At 39.5% G+C, this 12,910-nt stretch overlaps 1 long non-coding RNA gene across 1 annotated transcript in view; it reads right to left on the bottom strand.

The window, feature by feature from the left end:
* Positions 1–265: 265 nt before the first annotated feature.
* Positions 266–12,910, bottom strand: part of LOC144785389 (uncharacterized) — a 135,705-nt gene continuing 123,060 nt past the window's right edge. Inside the window, exon 3 of the long non-coding RNA XR_013601849.1 lies at positions 266–426. This is a non-coding gene — a long non-coding RNA (uncharacterized LOC144785389). The remainder of the gene's footprint in view (positions 427–12,910) is intronic.

Consider the following 12,910-nt stretch of genomic DNA (forward strand, 5'->3'; position numbering starts at 1 on the left):
GATCCAATATTTGTTCAGTGCAGAAATGTGCTGATCATTTGCCAGCGAACAGATAATTCCTCTGTCTCTCCAATTCAATCTTTATTTTCAAAACAGCCTTAGCTGTGGTATTTCAAAGTTCCAACCTGAATGACAACCATTCTTACAGACAATTAACCAAATTTGATTTTTTATTAGGAGCAATGATTTCTGCTGCAAGAAAATCATATATGCACGAATAATTTACTTTTTATAGATGGATAAACACAACATCATTGCCATTTCTTTAAGATTATGCATGCTTTTAAAATGAACTTCATTGACAATTTATTCTGGTGCCTTGATCAGGGTATCACTTTAAAATTTCAGATATGTCTCCACGTTTTGTTTCATTTGAGGGCTGAGGCTCTTCTCATCCATGGCCTTCAACAATACATCTTCATAGTACTTGAAAAGAAAAAGGCAAGAAAGGGTTCAACACCAATTACACTACCATAGCCTAGTTAAATTAAAATGTTCTTTGCTTAACAATATTCCTTTGGATTTACATCCGCGATTGAGCATTTTATCCTCACACAACCAATCTCTTCAAATTGTCTGAATTTGTTTATATAAAAATATGCAAATTAATATACAGGAGCCTCACAATCCACTGATTACCCTGGTGCTTAGACTCACTGAAGTACATCAGCAGGTTTAAAATACTGTAGTTGGATACCAAAAATAGGTTTCACCTGCACTGCGCTTGTGATGTGCTTGTGAAATCTCTTATATTTAATATATCTTCAAAGGGGCTCTTATCTGTTCTCCAAAATCGAATTACTGTGTTCATTCGCTTTTGTGTGGAACTTTTTTTTTTGTTAACTGCCTCTGTCTGCACACATTTACGATACTTCTACTAAATGTGTTCACACTGTTCAAGCCAAATTCACTGTCAAGATAATATCCTTTCCCATGGAAAAGGTAGACAGCTTCTAAAAGGTAGACAGCTTCTAACAGTACTCTGGAATGCTTGATTTGTATTACTTAGTTGTGTAAAGCAAATGCTTTAGGCTTAGAACGTTTGTGGAATTTCCTATTCATGCCTCAATATTTTTCTTTGCACTCTGTAGGCATTATCAGATTGATTTTTTCAACCTAACAGATTTGGTCATTATGATCAAATCCTAAATGTCTTAATAAACATTGCAAGTCAAAAATAAAGTTAATATACAAGAGCTATGCTATGTTTTACTACTAAACAAGCAGCCACAAGTGCAGTTACCTTGCAGAGAACAGGGTTATGATTTGAATGGTGCAGCAGGTGTAGGTGCACCAGCAGCACCAACAGTTGTCAGATCTCCTCTAAACAAATAATACTGCTATAGGTGACTACTATCAGGCAGTCACAATTGCAGTCATCTTGCAGTTAAAAGGGACTTGATTTGAATGGTGCAGTATGTCAGAGGCACCTGGGCCAAAAATTCCAGGGACCCCATTAAACCCAGATTATTACCAACATTTCAAACCTGAACAGGCAGTCACAAGTGCAGTTACCCTGCAGACAACAAGGTCATGAATTCAATGATGCAGCCGGTGCAGTGACACCAGAACCAAAAGCTCTAGGCACCCCATTAAACATCTAAAATTGCTAAGTTATATTACTAAACAGACAGGCACAAGAGCAGTTACCTTGCAAACAACAGGGTTATGATTTGAATGGTTCAGCAGGAGCAGTAGCACCGGGCCCCAAAGTTGTCAGAACTCCTCTAAACCCCTAATATTGCAACATTTTATTACTATATAGGCAGTCACAATTGCAGTTACAATGCAGTTAAAAGGGGCTTGATTTAAATGGTGCAGCAGGCGCACTGGCACCGGGCCAAAAGATGTCATAACCGCACTAAACACCTAATATTTCAATATTTTATTACTATATAGGCAGTAACATGTGTGGTTATCTTGCAGGCAATTCGATCCTTATTTGATTTGTGCAGCAGGTGCAGTGGCATCGGGCCCAAGAGCTCCAGGCACCCCATTAAACACTGATTATTGCTATATTTTACAACTATGCAGGCAGTTACAAGTGCATTTACCTTCAAGGCACTAGGGTCATGATTTGAATGGTGCAGCAGGTGCAGTGGCACTGGGTCCAAGAGTTGTCAGACTCCTCTAAACAACTAATATTGCTATAGTTGACTACTAAACAGGCAGTCACAATTGCAGTTACCTTGCAGTTAAAGGGGACTTGATTTTAATGGTGCAGCAGATGCAGTGGCACTGGGGTCAAAAACTCTAGGGACTCCACTAAACCTGGATCATTTCTATTTCTAAATGTTCCTACTAAACGAGACATTCACAGTACATTTGCTTTACTTTGCATCATATAACACTGGTTTTAAAGTGTGATTATCAATGAACTGTGTTCTAATTAAGGCCTCTTCTTGGTCGACCAGCCTCAAATTAAGTTGTCCTCCCATTCTTATTTTCCTTTTATCCCTGTTGAGCTCTTTCCCACTCCCACCTATTTCAATTGTCTTTCCTTACGTGGATCATGATTTATTGTATCCTATTCTTTATGTCAACTTGTCATGATTTGAATGCTGCAGCAGGTACAGTAGCAACAGGACCAAAAGCTTTAGGCACCCCACAAAACACTTAAAATTGCTATATTTTACTACTAAACAGGCAGTTACAAGTGCAGTTACATTGCAGACAATAAGGTCATGGTTTATATGGTGCAGCAGGTGCAGTGACACTGGGCCCAAAGGTTGTCAGACCTCCTCTAAACGCCTAATATTGCTATATTTTACTACTATACAGGCAGACAAAATTGCAGTTATCTTGCAGGCACCAAGGGCATGATTTGATTGGTGCAGCAGGTGCAGTGATGCCGGTACCAGAAGTTATCAGAACTCCTCTAAACACATAGCATTGCTATTACGTCAATTAATTCTATTATTTCCCTTTTTCATTTCATTTTTTAAAATATTGCTATTACTTACCCACACTATGCCACTAGTAGCAGCACAATATATTGCCTTTTTGCATATAAACAAGTCATGTGACTTTAGCAAACTTTCTGCAACTTATATTGTACAACTACTCAGCAAGCTACAACTTACAACAAAACACAGCTTCTTAGTAATCACATGGGCGAAACCAACTGCATTTACCAATGCTTTTTTTAAAAATGCATTTCAAAACCTAATAGGGATGGCACACTACTCTCTGCCCCTGGAGGCGTATGAACTCCTCCATGAGAGGAGAGACTTACCTGTGAAGATGGTGGTCAATATTCATAACAATTCATTTTTCTGGCTGTCTTACAAGGTCATAACTATAGAGTTATCATGACAGATTGAATTCATCACACACCCACTATATTAAATAGTAGTATCAAACTGCAAGGTAAATACCTAGTGGGTTCACTCAATTTTAAACAAAAGTTTTAGGAAAATGGCTGCACAGATAAGAGAGGGAGTTTTAAATTCTTAGTTATCCTAGACATTATTTTCTAAATGTTTACAATATAATGCATCTGCAATGATATATTGGATTCTGAGCATGGCCACACACAATTGTGTATCTTCTGCTTTGCAGTGGTATGGATTGTTGTAACTTTGTTCCCTTGGACAGACATCCATATTTCCAATTCAGGGTCATCCCCCTCCCTCTAAAAACGTTTACCAGGAAATCGACCCCAGATGGTGACCTACAGTCCCATAACTGTAAGAACTTTAAAGAAACCATTGGCCATAAGTTCTTCGCTTGCCCAGGATATATTGCACCTGGCCAGAAATGGCTCATACCCCTTTGTAGGCTTTTAGGGATCATTAGCAGCTGGTCTGCACTGAGGATACTAAGGGCAGACCCAAACTCAACCTACACCTGTGCAATTTGGACGTTAGGGGGATGGATGTGAGTGATTAGAGCAAGATCTGAATGAATACATTTGCTTTGCTTTACTTTGCATCATATAACACTGGTTTTAAAGTGTGATTATCAATGAACTGTGTTCTAATTAAGGCCTCTTCTTGGTCGACCAGTCTCAAATTAAGTTGTCCTCCCATTCTTATTTTCCTTTTATCCCTGTTGAGCTCTTTCCCACTCCCACCTATTTCAATTGTCTTTCCTTACGTGGATCATGATTTATTGTATCCTATTCTTTATGTCAACTTGTAATGGTGCATAGAATACCATACAAGTTGTTCATTTGCACATTTATATTTTACTGTGGCTATAAGTGTTTGTATTTTGTTTTACCTTTTATGTGCTGATATGACTAATTTGTCAAATAAAGCTTCCCAAACTGAAATTGTAACTTTGTATGCATTGCAAAGTGACATGATTGCAAAGCTTTTTTTCAATTTTTTTTTAAAGATGAGGTAGGTTGAACAATTTCCTGCAGATAAATGTCTTTTCCTTTCCAGCGACATCAATTCCTCAAACTTCCAGAGGTAAGGGATGAGATATCATATAGTCTTTCACCTTTGACCTTAAAGAAATTACAGGAAGTGACATCATATGAAGTTTGACCCAGATTATTTCCAAGAAAGTACGTCACATGACCTGAACTCTACAATTGGCATTGCTGAAGTTTCCTAATAACTGCTTGTAACAACACAACACAGAAAATTGTCTAATTTAGCTAAGACCTATATTATGGTGCTGACATGAACTTTTAAAGATCTAGGGCGTAATACCTGCCATGAACTTTAAAAGAAGATTGCAGCTAGTATCCATTTTTCTCAAATTGTGCTATGTGTGCCACAATGTATTATCTATTAACACATTATTGTGTTACCGGTGTCTGTCATGCTAAGAACTGTCTCAAGTATGCCAGCACCATTTTTTAGCCCTCGGTGTCTCCATAAAATAATAATTACCTTTAGTAAGTACCTTCAATATGAGTCAAACCACTGTGAACCTATCCAGCTGTCTTGCGCATTCCAACAAATGGATGACCTCTAGTTGCCTGAAATTATGGTGACAAAACAGAGGTCATTGTGGTCAGGAATACCCCATCCCTCTGCGACTATTTAGTTTGACCTTCATTCCCGGGAGACCGTCCATCTCTTTCACCAAAAGTAATGAGCTTGTGAGTTCTTTTGGATAAAGATCTCCCCATGCCCTCCTAGGTGAAGAAAGTTGCAGGTACTTGTTTTGACCTGCTCAGAGCTTTGTCAAAGATGCTTAAATTACTACTTGGTGAAACCTGAAGAACAGTTTTCCAAGGTCTCTTACTCTCAAAGTTGTACTACAGTAATTTGCTTTACCGAGGCAGCACCGCCTGTGTCCTAAAGAAACGGCAGACTATTAAAAATGCTGCAGTTTGTGTTTTGTTGTGCCTTCCAAAATGTCAGTCTGAACGCCTGACCTTGGCCAGCCTTCACTGGCTGCCAGTAAATAAAATAATTGACTTTAAAGCGCACTGCATTGCTCGCAATATAAAGCATGCTCAGGGGCCTCATATCCTGAATCCTCTAATTGTTTATTATAGCAATGCACAAGATCTGAGATCAAATAACTGTTTGCTTTTGACGGTCCCCAGGATATTCCTGGACACTAATAAGTATATTCTGTAAAGCTGCATTTGCGGAACACAGCTTTGTTGGTCCTTTTTCCCATTGCAGAAGAGGGACCTTTATTGCACTATTCTCTTCACCCATATGCACAATGATGATAGGTTGCTGGAAATCAGGGAATTTGGTGCTTTTGTGGAAACTATAATGTTATATCTAAGTTTCTACCTTACATCTTCCCTGGTTCTCTGCCTCTGCTGTTCAGTTAGTGAGTGTAGAATGTTAGTGTGAATGTGATGACATTGGAATGTTTGGTATACTGTGAGTGGACTGTCAGTTGGATCCTGGGCTGAGCAGCGGAGAGGATGCTCCTGGTGGGCTTTGATTACACATCAACTGGAAAACCTATCTCACCATCTAAGAAGAATAAACTTATCATTTTTAACCTACTTAAGTCTTCTGGAAGTACTTACCTATGACACAACATAAATTGGCGACGAGGTGGATCAAAACTACCCACAAGGATTGTAGTGTAGTTCCTATTATCCCAATAGGCTCTGCGCATTGGAATAATATCTTCAATAGTATAGACGTAGAACAGAGGTTAACTAGGTCTTCTACTGACGATATTAGACTTAAAGTTTAGTGTTTGCCAGCTAGCTCAGAGTTCACTAGAAACTTTCTCGAATAGACAAGGAGGAGTTTAACCTCCATGGATAGACAAGAAGGGATTTAGTTTCTGACAACCATAGAACATGACAACTTTGCTCTCCCCTAATCAAGAGTGTATCTCTAGAGTCGTGTGAAAACAAAAGACAACTTATTTTACTCAGTCAGTTCAGTGCATTCTTAGTTTCACCAGATTGTAGAGAAAAGGAAGAGACGGGCGTGTTCAATAAAAAGATGTTATTTATTGATCAGTCTCTTTTCTCATACAAGAGAAATGAATCGCTATTATTGCAATACTTATTGTTAAGTAAAGTGCATACAGTAATAACAGAATTATAAAATAATACTGTAAAAGCATTGATATGGTTTCTTAGCCATATGATACTTAAAATGGATAAAGTAGATACATACATATATACATTGACTAATCGTACTCAACTGGTGCTTCTAACTATGCCTACCCCAATGTACCTGACCTAAGCCTAATACGTGGGCGGGAGTAGATAAGTAGCAGTTTAAGTTAAGTTTGCTTTGCCAAGGGTCTGCTTCAAGAATTCTCTGCAAGGGGTTATTCAGTTCAGTACCTGGGATTTAGAAGGCTGGAGGGCTGGTATCTCTATCTCAGGGCTTGATATCCCAGCTGCCTGCAAGGGCGGCTGGAAGCGCCGGAGCTGGATTTCTCGGCAGGAGAAAAGGCAGCGTCTCTCTCTCAGCGCGTCAGAAAGGAGGGGCAGCGTCTGTGGGCTTCGCTGTCAGCTGGGCTCCTCGGCAAGTCTCGCTGCTCCAATCTTGTCACCACCTCGTGTGTTTGCTTAAGGCAATGTCGGTATTATTTATACCTGAAAGGTGCCGAGATTGACGTAAGGATGGACATAAATACGTCAATAAGGATGTCATATGAACTGGTCGTTCGCACATTCTTTACTGAAGTTCTCGGCTAAATCAAAACAATTGCTGCGGGGATTTCCTAGGTCGTGGTAGGTTTGATTTGTTTTGAGAACACCGTATGCCTATTAGGGGGCTGGAGAAATAGTGCTTGCCTAATGAGATGGCATGCGCTATGACCTAATCAGATAACGGGCTTCTGTGCCGTTGTATGGCTAATCAGATAACGGGTTTCTGTGCAGTTGAATGGCTGCTAGTTAATTATTAACCAGACAAGGGTCAGAAATAGGGGGATCGATACAGTACCCATAGTAAATACATCACACCCACTCCACGTAATCTATGTCCATATTTACAAATCTAGGCATAGTAAACAAAACTAGTAGTGCATGTGTATACCGAACCACCCCAAAATACAATCAAGTGCATTTTGAAAATTGGAAATGCGAAATACACGAAAAGATGAGTATAGTTACTATATGCACTTCAAGCAGTATAATAATGCTAAATCTAATACGCATATTTTGAAATCAGCATGAAATTACACATGAAATGGCTCTTAATACAGAAGAAAAAATTCGAGACCATCTCATCACAAAATCATAAATACTTGTGAACATGCTAGAGGGTAGCTAATGTCTCTAGAGTAGCTAAAAATAGAAATGTTGTTCTCTAAGAATAGTTTTACTTTAAGCAGAAGATAAGTGTCCCAAAAAATCGTAAATATTTTTGGAAATGGAAAGAAAAAAAAAGTCCCGCTCTTCGTAAAAACTGGTGAGAAAATTTCTTATTGCTTTATTTTCAAGGTTGAAGGCCTAATTCAGGGTGTAGGGAACGCCGTGTGCTAGTTTGTTCAAAGTCATTCTTTCTGCTCTGGTGAAAACATCATATTGTTGAGACTTTCGAAACAACTGTCAACTGCTTCTTGCGTACGTTCCACTAACCGGGAAAAATTAATTAACATGCATTCATGAGCATAATTGCCTTCATTGATGTTTCGATCAGCATAGCTGACAGAAGGTCGTACCTGATCGATGCTGCTTTCATCTTGTACTTCACTACTCTTCAATCGTAGTGGTGAAGTCTCCACGAATGCCGTCATCAGGATTGGTAGCCGCTGGGGACAGTACAATGCATGAGCCGTTACCGGACCCAACAAAGTCTCTGCGTCCATTGGCACATCCGATTGTAGTGTCAGACAGGTGTCCAACACGCATTCTTCGTCGCATAGCAAGCACCTTAATACAGGCATAACACAACTTTGCCACATCGGTCTAAATGAAAGAAATCAAGTCATGTTCAGGTCTCTAAGCCGGGCTATTCCAAGGACTTTAGTTATGCGGTCCCTGTAGCGTATGGCTAGGATTGTTTCTTCCATTGTCGCTGGTGTCTTGTCTGTGACGTGGTTTGCCATAGCGAAGTAACAGGATCAAAATTAGGATGCCTGCCACTAGTCCCAAAAGGAGAGGAAGTCCGCCAAAGATGGAATGGACAAAATCAGGAGAAATACCCAGGATGGCTTTGAATGGGGTTAAAGCTCCCCAAAACACTGTCTTAAATAAACTCGAGTTTCCACTTGTATCAGAAATATTTAAGATTTCGCTCAGTATTTCTGCGAAATGTATGGGGGAATTGGTTGATAACAGTGAATGAATTTTTACAGTTGTCCTTGCAACTTGGAGATCATATGTTTCTTTTGATGACGTTAACCGGGTTGGCGTCTGTAGGAGCACAGTCTTCATTCTGCTTAAAGTATCAATTCGAATAGAAGAAATTTTCAAACTGGGCCATAACCTTGCCTCCCTGTCTCGAGCATCGTTTGGGAACAATACTCGTTCACAGCACATGACCTTCGTAGTCACGGTTATGAGATAAGGTTTTCCGGGCAGCAGACTGCAACATCTGCGATCTTCAATTAGAATGTAACTCCCATTCGAGAGTCTCCTAAAGAATGGTTCTATTTGTGTTGCAGGTGTGCCTAGCTGGTGACATGAAAGGTTATTTGTAGTCCCTTCACAGGCTCCATGCAAATTAATACCCTGACACAGAAGTGTACTGCTTAGCGACCTTGCACAATTATTGCCACTAAGAAACACATTCTGGCCTTTATTACTAACACATGTGTGTGTATAGGGCAGGTTCCATGTTGACTTAATGTACCCTTTACCCAACCTTTCATACTGGCCTGCCTGTATATATTTTTGGCAGTATTGAAACTGGAAAGTTGTTATCGGAATATTTATTATCCCATGTATTATCCATTCAATGACAGGTCGTTCTGACATCGTCAATGATAATCTCTCAAGTTTTTCAATGCTCAGAATTGTATAGTCAGCACCCTTCTGTGCCAAACTGATTTGTTTATCAGTAAGGTTAAAGATATTAAACAGTGACGTTGTGTTGATTAAACGCCAAGGCACATAGCCTGAACGCAGATTTTGTAACGTCCAGCCAAGTTGTACAATAGAACGCAATTGGGACTGACCGTGTTGTAACATCAGTAAGTCTTGCTCTATTATATCGATTGCTGAAGACACAATACTGTCCAGTGAATACATTCTGGAGGACAGAGTCATTAACCCATTGTCCACAACAGAAAGTGATTTTTCCAAAGTAATACGGTCAATTTCCCGTATTTTTTCTGCTGTCTCAATTTGAGTTACTTTCCAAGCTTCATTGTAAGCTGCATATATAGAGGCCGCTATGAAACGTTTTTGACGCTGTTTGCGTGGTCCCATAATGAAATCACGCAAGTCAGCACCCTCTTGAAGTAAAGTTAGGTGTTGCTTAATTTCTGCCAGTGTGGATGTTTGTAGCCATTGAAGGCAGAGCTTGCCCACACTGTAAGTAGTTACTATCCCTGGATGTTGTCTTTGGGAATATCTAAGGTCTGGCCTGGTCAATTTGAACCCCTGTATTTTGTTCAGGAATCTGTCTTGACAGTTATTTGTGTCTGTGGGCCAGATCAACCATTGTTTCCAATCAGGATGTGTTCTGTTGTGGTTTAAAATATGGTTCACGTCTATCTCAACATCTATAGAGCTATTACTGTTCGTTGTTGGCTTTGGAATAGACGGTTTGTTTAAGTCTTTGATTTTGGCTAAGCCAAGACAGGTAGTTTGTTGAATAGTGTCATTCAAAAATATAATTTGTTCTGGGATAATACAGGCTCTGAACAATGATTCTATACCTTGTACTTGCCAATCTTTTGTACCCCAAACAGTTTTTGCTTCAATGTTATTGTTCCAGAAATCAAAACCAAATGTATTCATTTGCTCAAAAAATGAATCTGAATATATCAATTTCGTGTTTGTAAGCATGGTCTTCATACCTGTCTTTTATTCGACAATTTGAAATAAAATGTTTCTGGATTACTTGTGTTAAACCCTGAAAAATATGAATATTTATCATAAAATGTTTTAGAACTACCCTTTGGAGGAGTAGCACAATGTTCCCATTGGTTATAATTTAAAACATTTCTAGGTTGTGCAGATTTATGGAGATAATGGTTACCATAGTGGTTGTAGCAGAACATTTGATCATAATTAGACGAACCCTGCAAATAATCATGTTCTGTAAATTTAGCAGACATTACTAGGTCAGACATCATATCATTAATACTTTCAAAGTCCCAATCATCAGCAAATGTGCTTGGTTTTACAAAGTCCTTTAACGAGATCTTAAATTGATGTGGATACTTCAGGATTTCAACCGGACCATAGATTTCATAATCAGTATTGTCCCATGCTACACCGCCTGGTATAGGATTGGCTGTGAAGTTCACTGAAGAAAGTTCTCTTTTCTTGACGTGTGAAGATGTGTGTGGTTTAAGGACCAAGTTGATTTTCTGGCTTGCTGTGTCCATTTTAGCATATTTTCCCTCAATGAAATGTCCCAAGCATAGTACCATGATGAGCCAAAGTATGAAGACAAATGCACCTAATGTCACCCAAATTTCAATCCATGGAGAAGTCAGATAGGTTCCCTTTAGTTGATGAAAAAGTTCCTCTGCTTTGTCTTTAAAAGTTTTTGTTGATGGCTGTACTTCTGTTTCACTTGGATCTTCAGAAAAATCATCGAAGTTGATGAAGTAGCCGGATGCCATTCTGTCAATTGTTCCACTTGCTTCTGGATTACTTTTTGCTTTTGGATTTTGCTTTGTTTCATTAGCAAAGTCTGTAGTTACATCATCGTAGGTTGTTGTTCCTTGATGAAAAGCTTTTATTTGGGTTTTAAGAGGTTCAAGTTCCATTGCTTTGTTGCATAGTCCTTGTTGTTTCACTGTAGATTTTCCAAATGTGATCAGTCTTTCAGTTTGAACCTCTGTGGATGTAGCAAACTTTGGTGTTCTGCTACTTCGTGGGAGTCCACTTGGCCTACTATTTGTTATCGGCAACATGATTGTGGTTTAACCAGGTCGATGGATATGACTCGGTTCTCCTTTTTACCAGCAAGGGGCGGTAGTACTACTGATCGTGTCCCGTTGATAGACAAGACAGGAACTGCTTTTCTGTAAGAAGGCCCAAATTCCTTCTTTACCGCGATCTTCTCTCTGACCAGATCCCCGACTTTTGGAATCCAGACAGGCCTTGCTGGGACAGGTGGTTTTTCTTCAGTGGTTGTTGGCTGCTGTTTCAACTTTATGTTGCTCAGGTCTTTTCTTGTTTCATTCAAGTCCTGTAAAATAGCCAAGCGATCTTTGATATCAAAGCATTTTTCTTTAACCACTGAAGTCTGACTATCTAAGTCCTGGATTAACATTCTAGTCCCAAACAATAGTTCGTACGGACTGAGTCCTTTCAGAGAATTTCTTGGCAGGTTATTTAGACTACGTTGGACACTTATTAAATGTTTGACCCACCCAACTCCTGAACCTAATATCTTTGCTGTTATAGATTGCTTTATGCCTTGGTTTTTTCTTTACACCATCCCGTTTCCCTCAGGAAGGAAGTGAGAAGAGTCCCGCAATGCAATGTTCATTCTGGCCAGGCACCCCCCATAAGCTGTTTTTAGAGCTAAAGGAAAGATTTTGGTCAGAACGTAACATGCTTCTAGCGTATATGCCATTCTAGACTCGCAAATCTTTGTATAACAGTTCCGACGTCAGCCGAAAGTTGGGGTCTACTATATAAGTGAACATAGTCTTTACATGTTAATGTGACGCATTATTCATACTGGGTTTTTATTCTTTTTGTTGATTTGATACATTCTGGAGTGAAACGCCATGGTATTAAACCGTTTCTCTCGCCACTGCGATCTCTATTGCAGTCTGGGCAGTTTTTTACAAAAATGTGATGATGCAGGCTTATGCCTGGCCACCAGTACACTGATTGTAATTCTTCCAGAGAATCTTTTAGCTTAAGGTGTCTGAGACCCTCACCCATATGTGCGTCTGCTATTAACAAGCCTCTCCTGTTCATGTTTGGAATCACTCTATCCCCCACTCCAGGGATTCGAGCAAAAGGAACGGAGTTTGCATCGATTATGTATGTATAATTGAGTGGGTAATTGATCGGTAGCGCTGAGCAGTCGCCTTTTGATGACGTTTTTACTGCCAGCACAGTTTCACCGTCAATGTATTTTACTGCATGCTTCTTTGTAGCTACGGAAGCCGATTTAGTTGCTACCGCTGTGGCTGTCTCAGCCAATGATTTCCCTGCAACGTGAACGCCATCACGCTGATGACTCAGTGAATGTATCATGTGAGTTTTTGGTAGTTCTTTCTTTAAAAGAACTACTTGTTCCCAAAGCACTTTTTGCTTTATTGTTGCACCTGTGTCATCTTTGTAACCGTTTTGAATCCATTTCTGTAAATCGTTATTGTATGATTTGACGAAGTAATACGAATCGCACACTATAAGTGTCGGGAAATC

Source organism: Lissotriton helveticus, chromosome 10 (assembly GCF_964261635.1).
Source record: "Lissotriton helveticus chromosome 10, aLisHel1.1, whole genome shotgun sequence".
NCBI classification, from domain to species: Eukaryota; Metazoa; Chordata; class Amphibia; order Caudata; family Salamandridae; genus Lissotriton; species Lissotriton helveticus.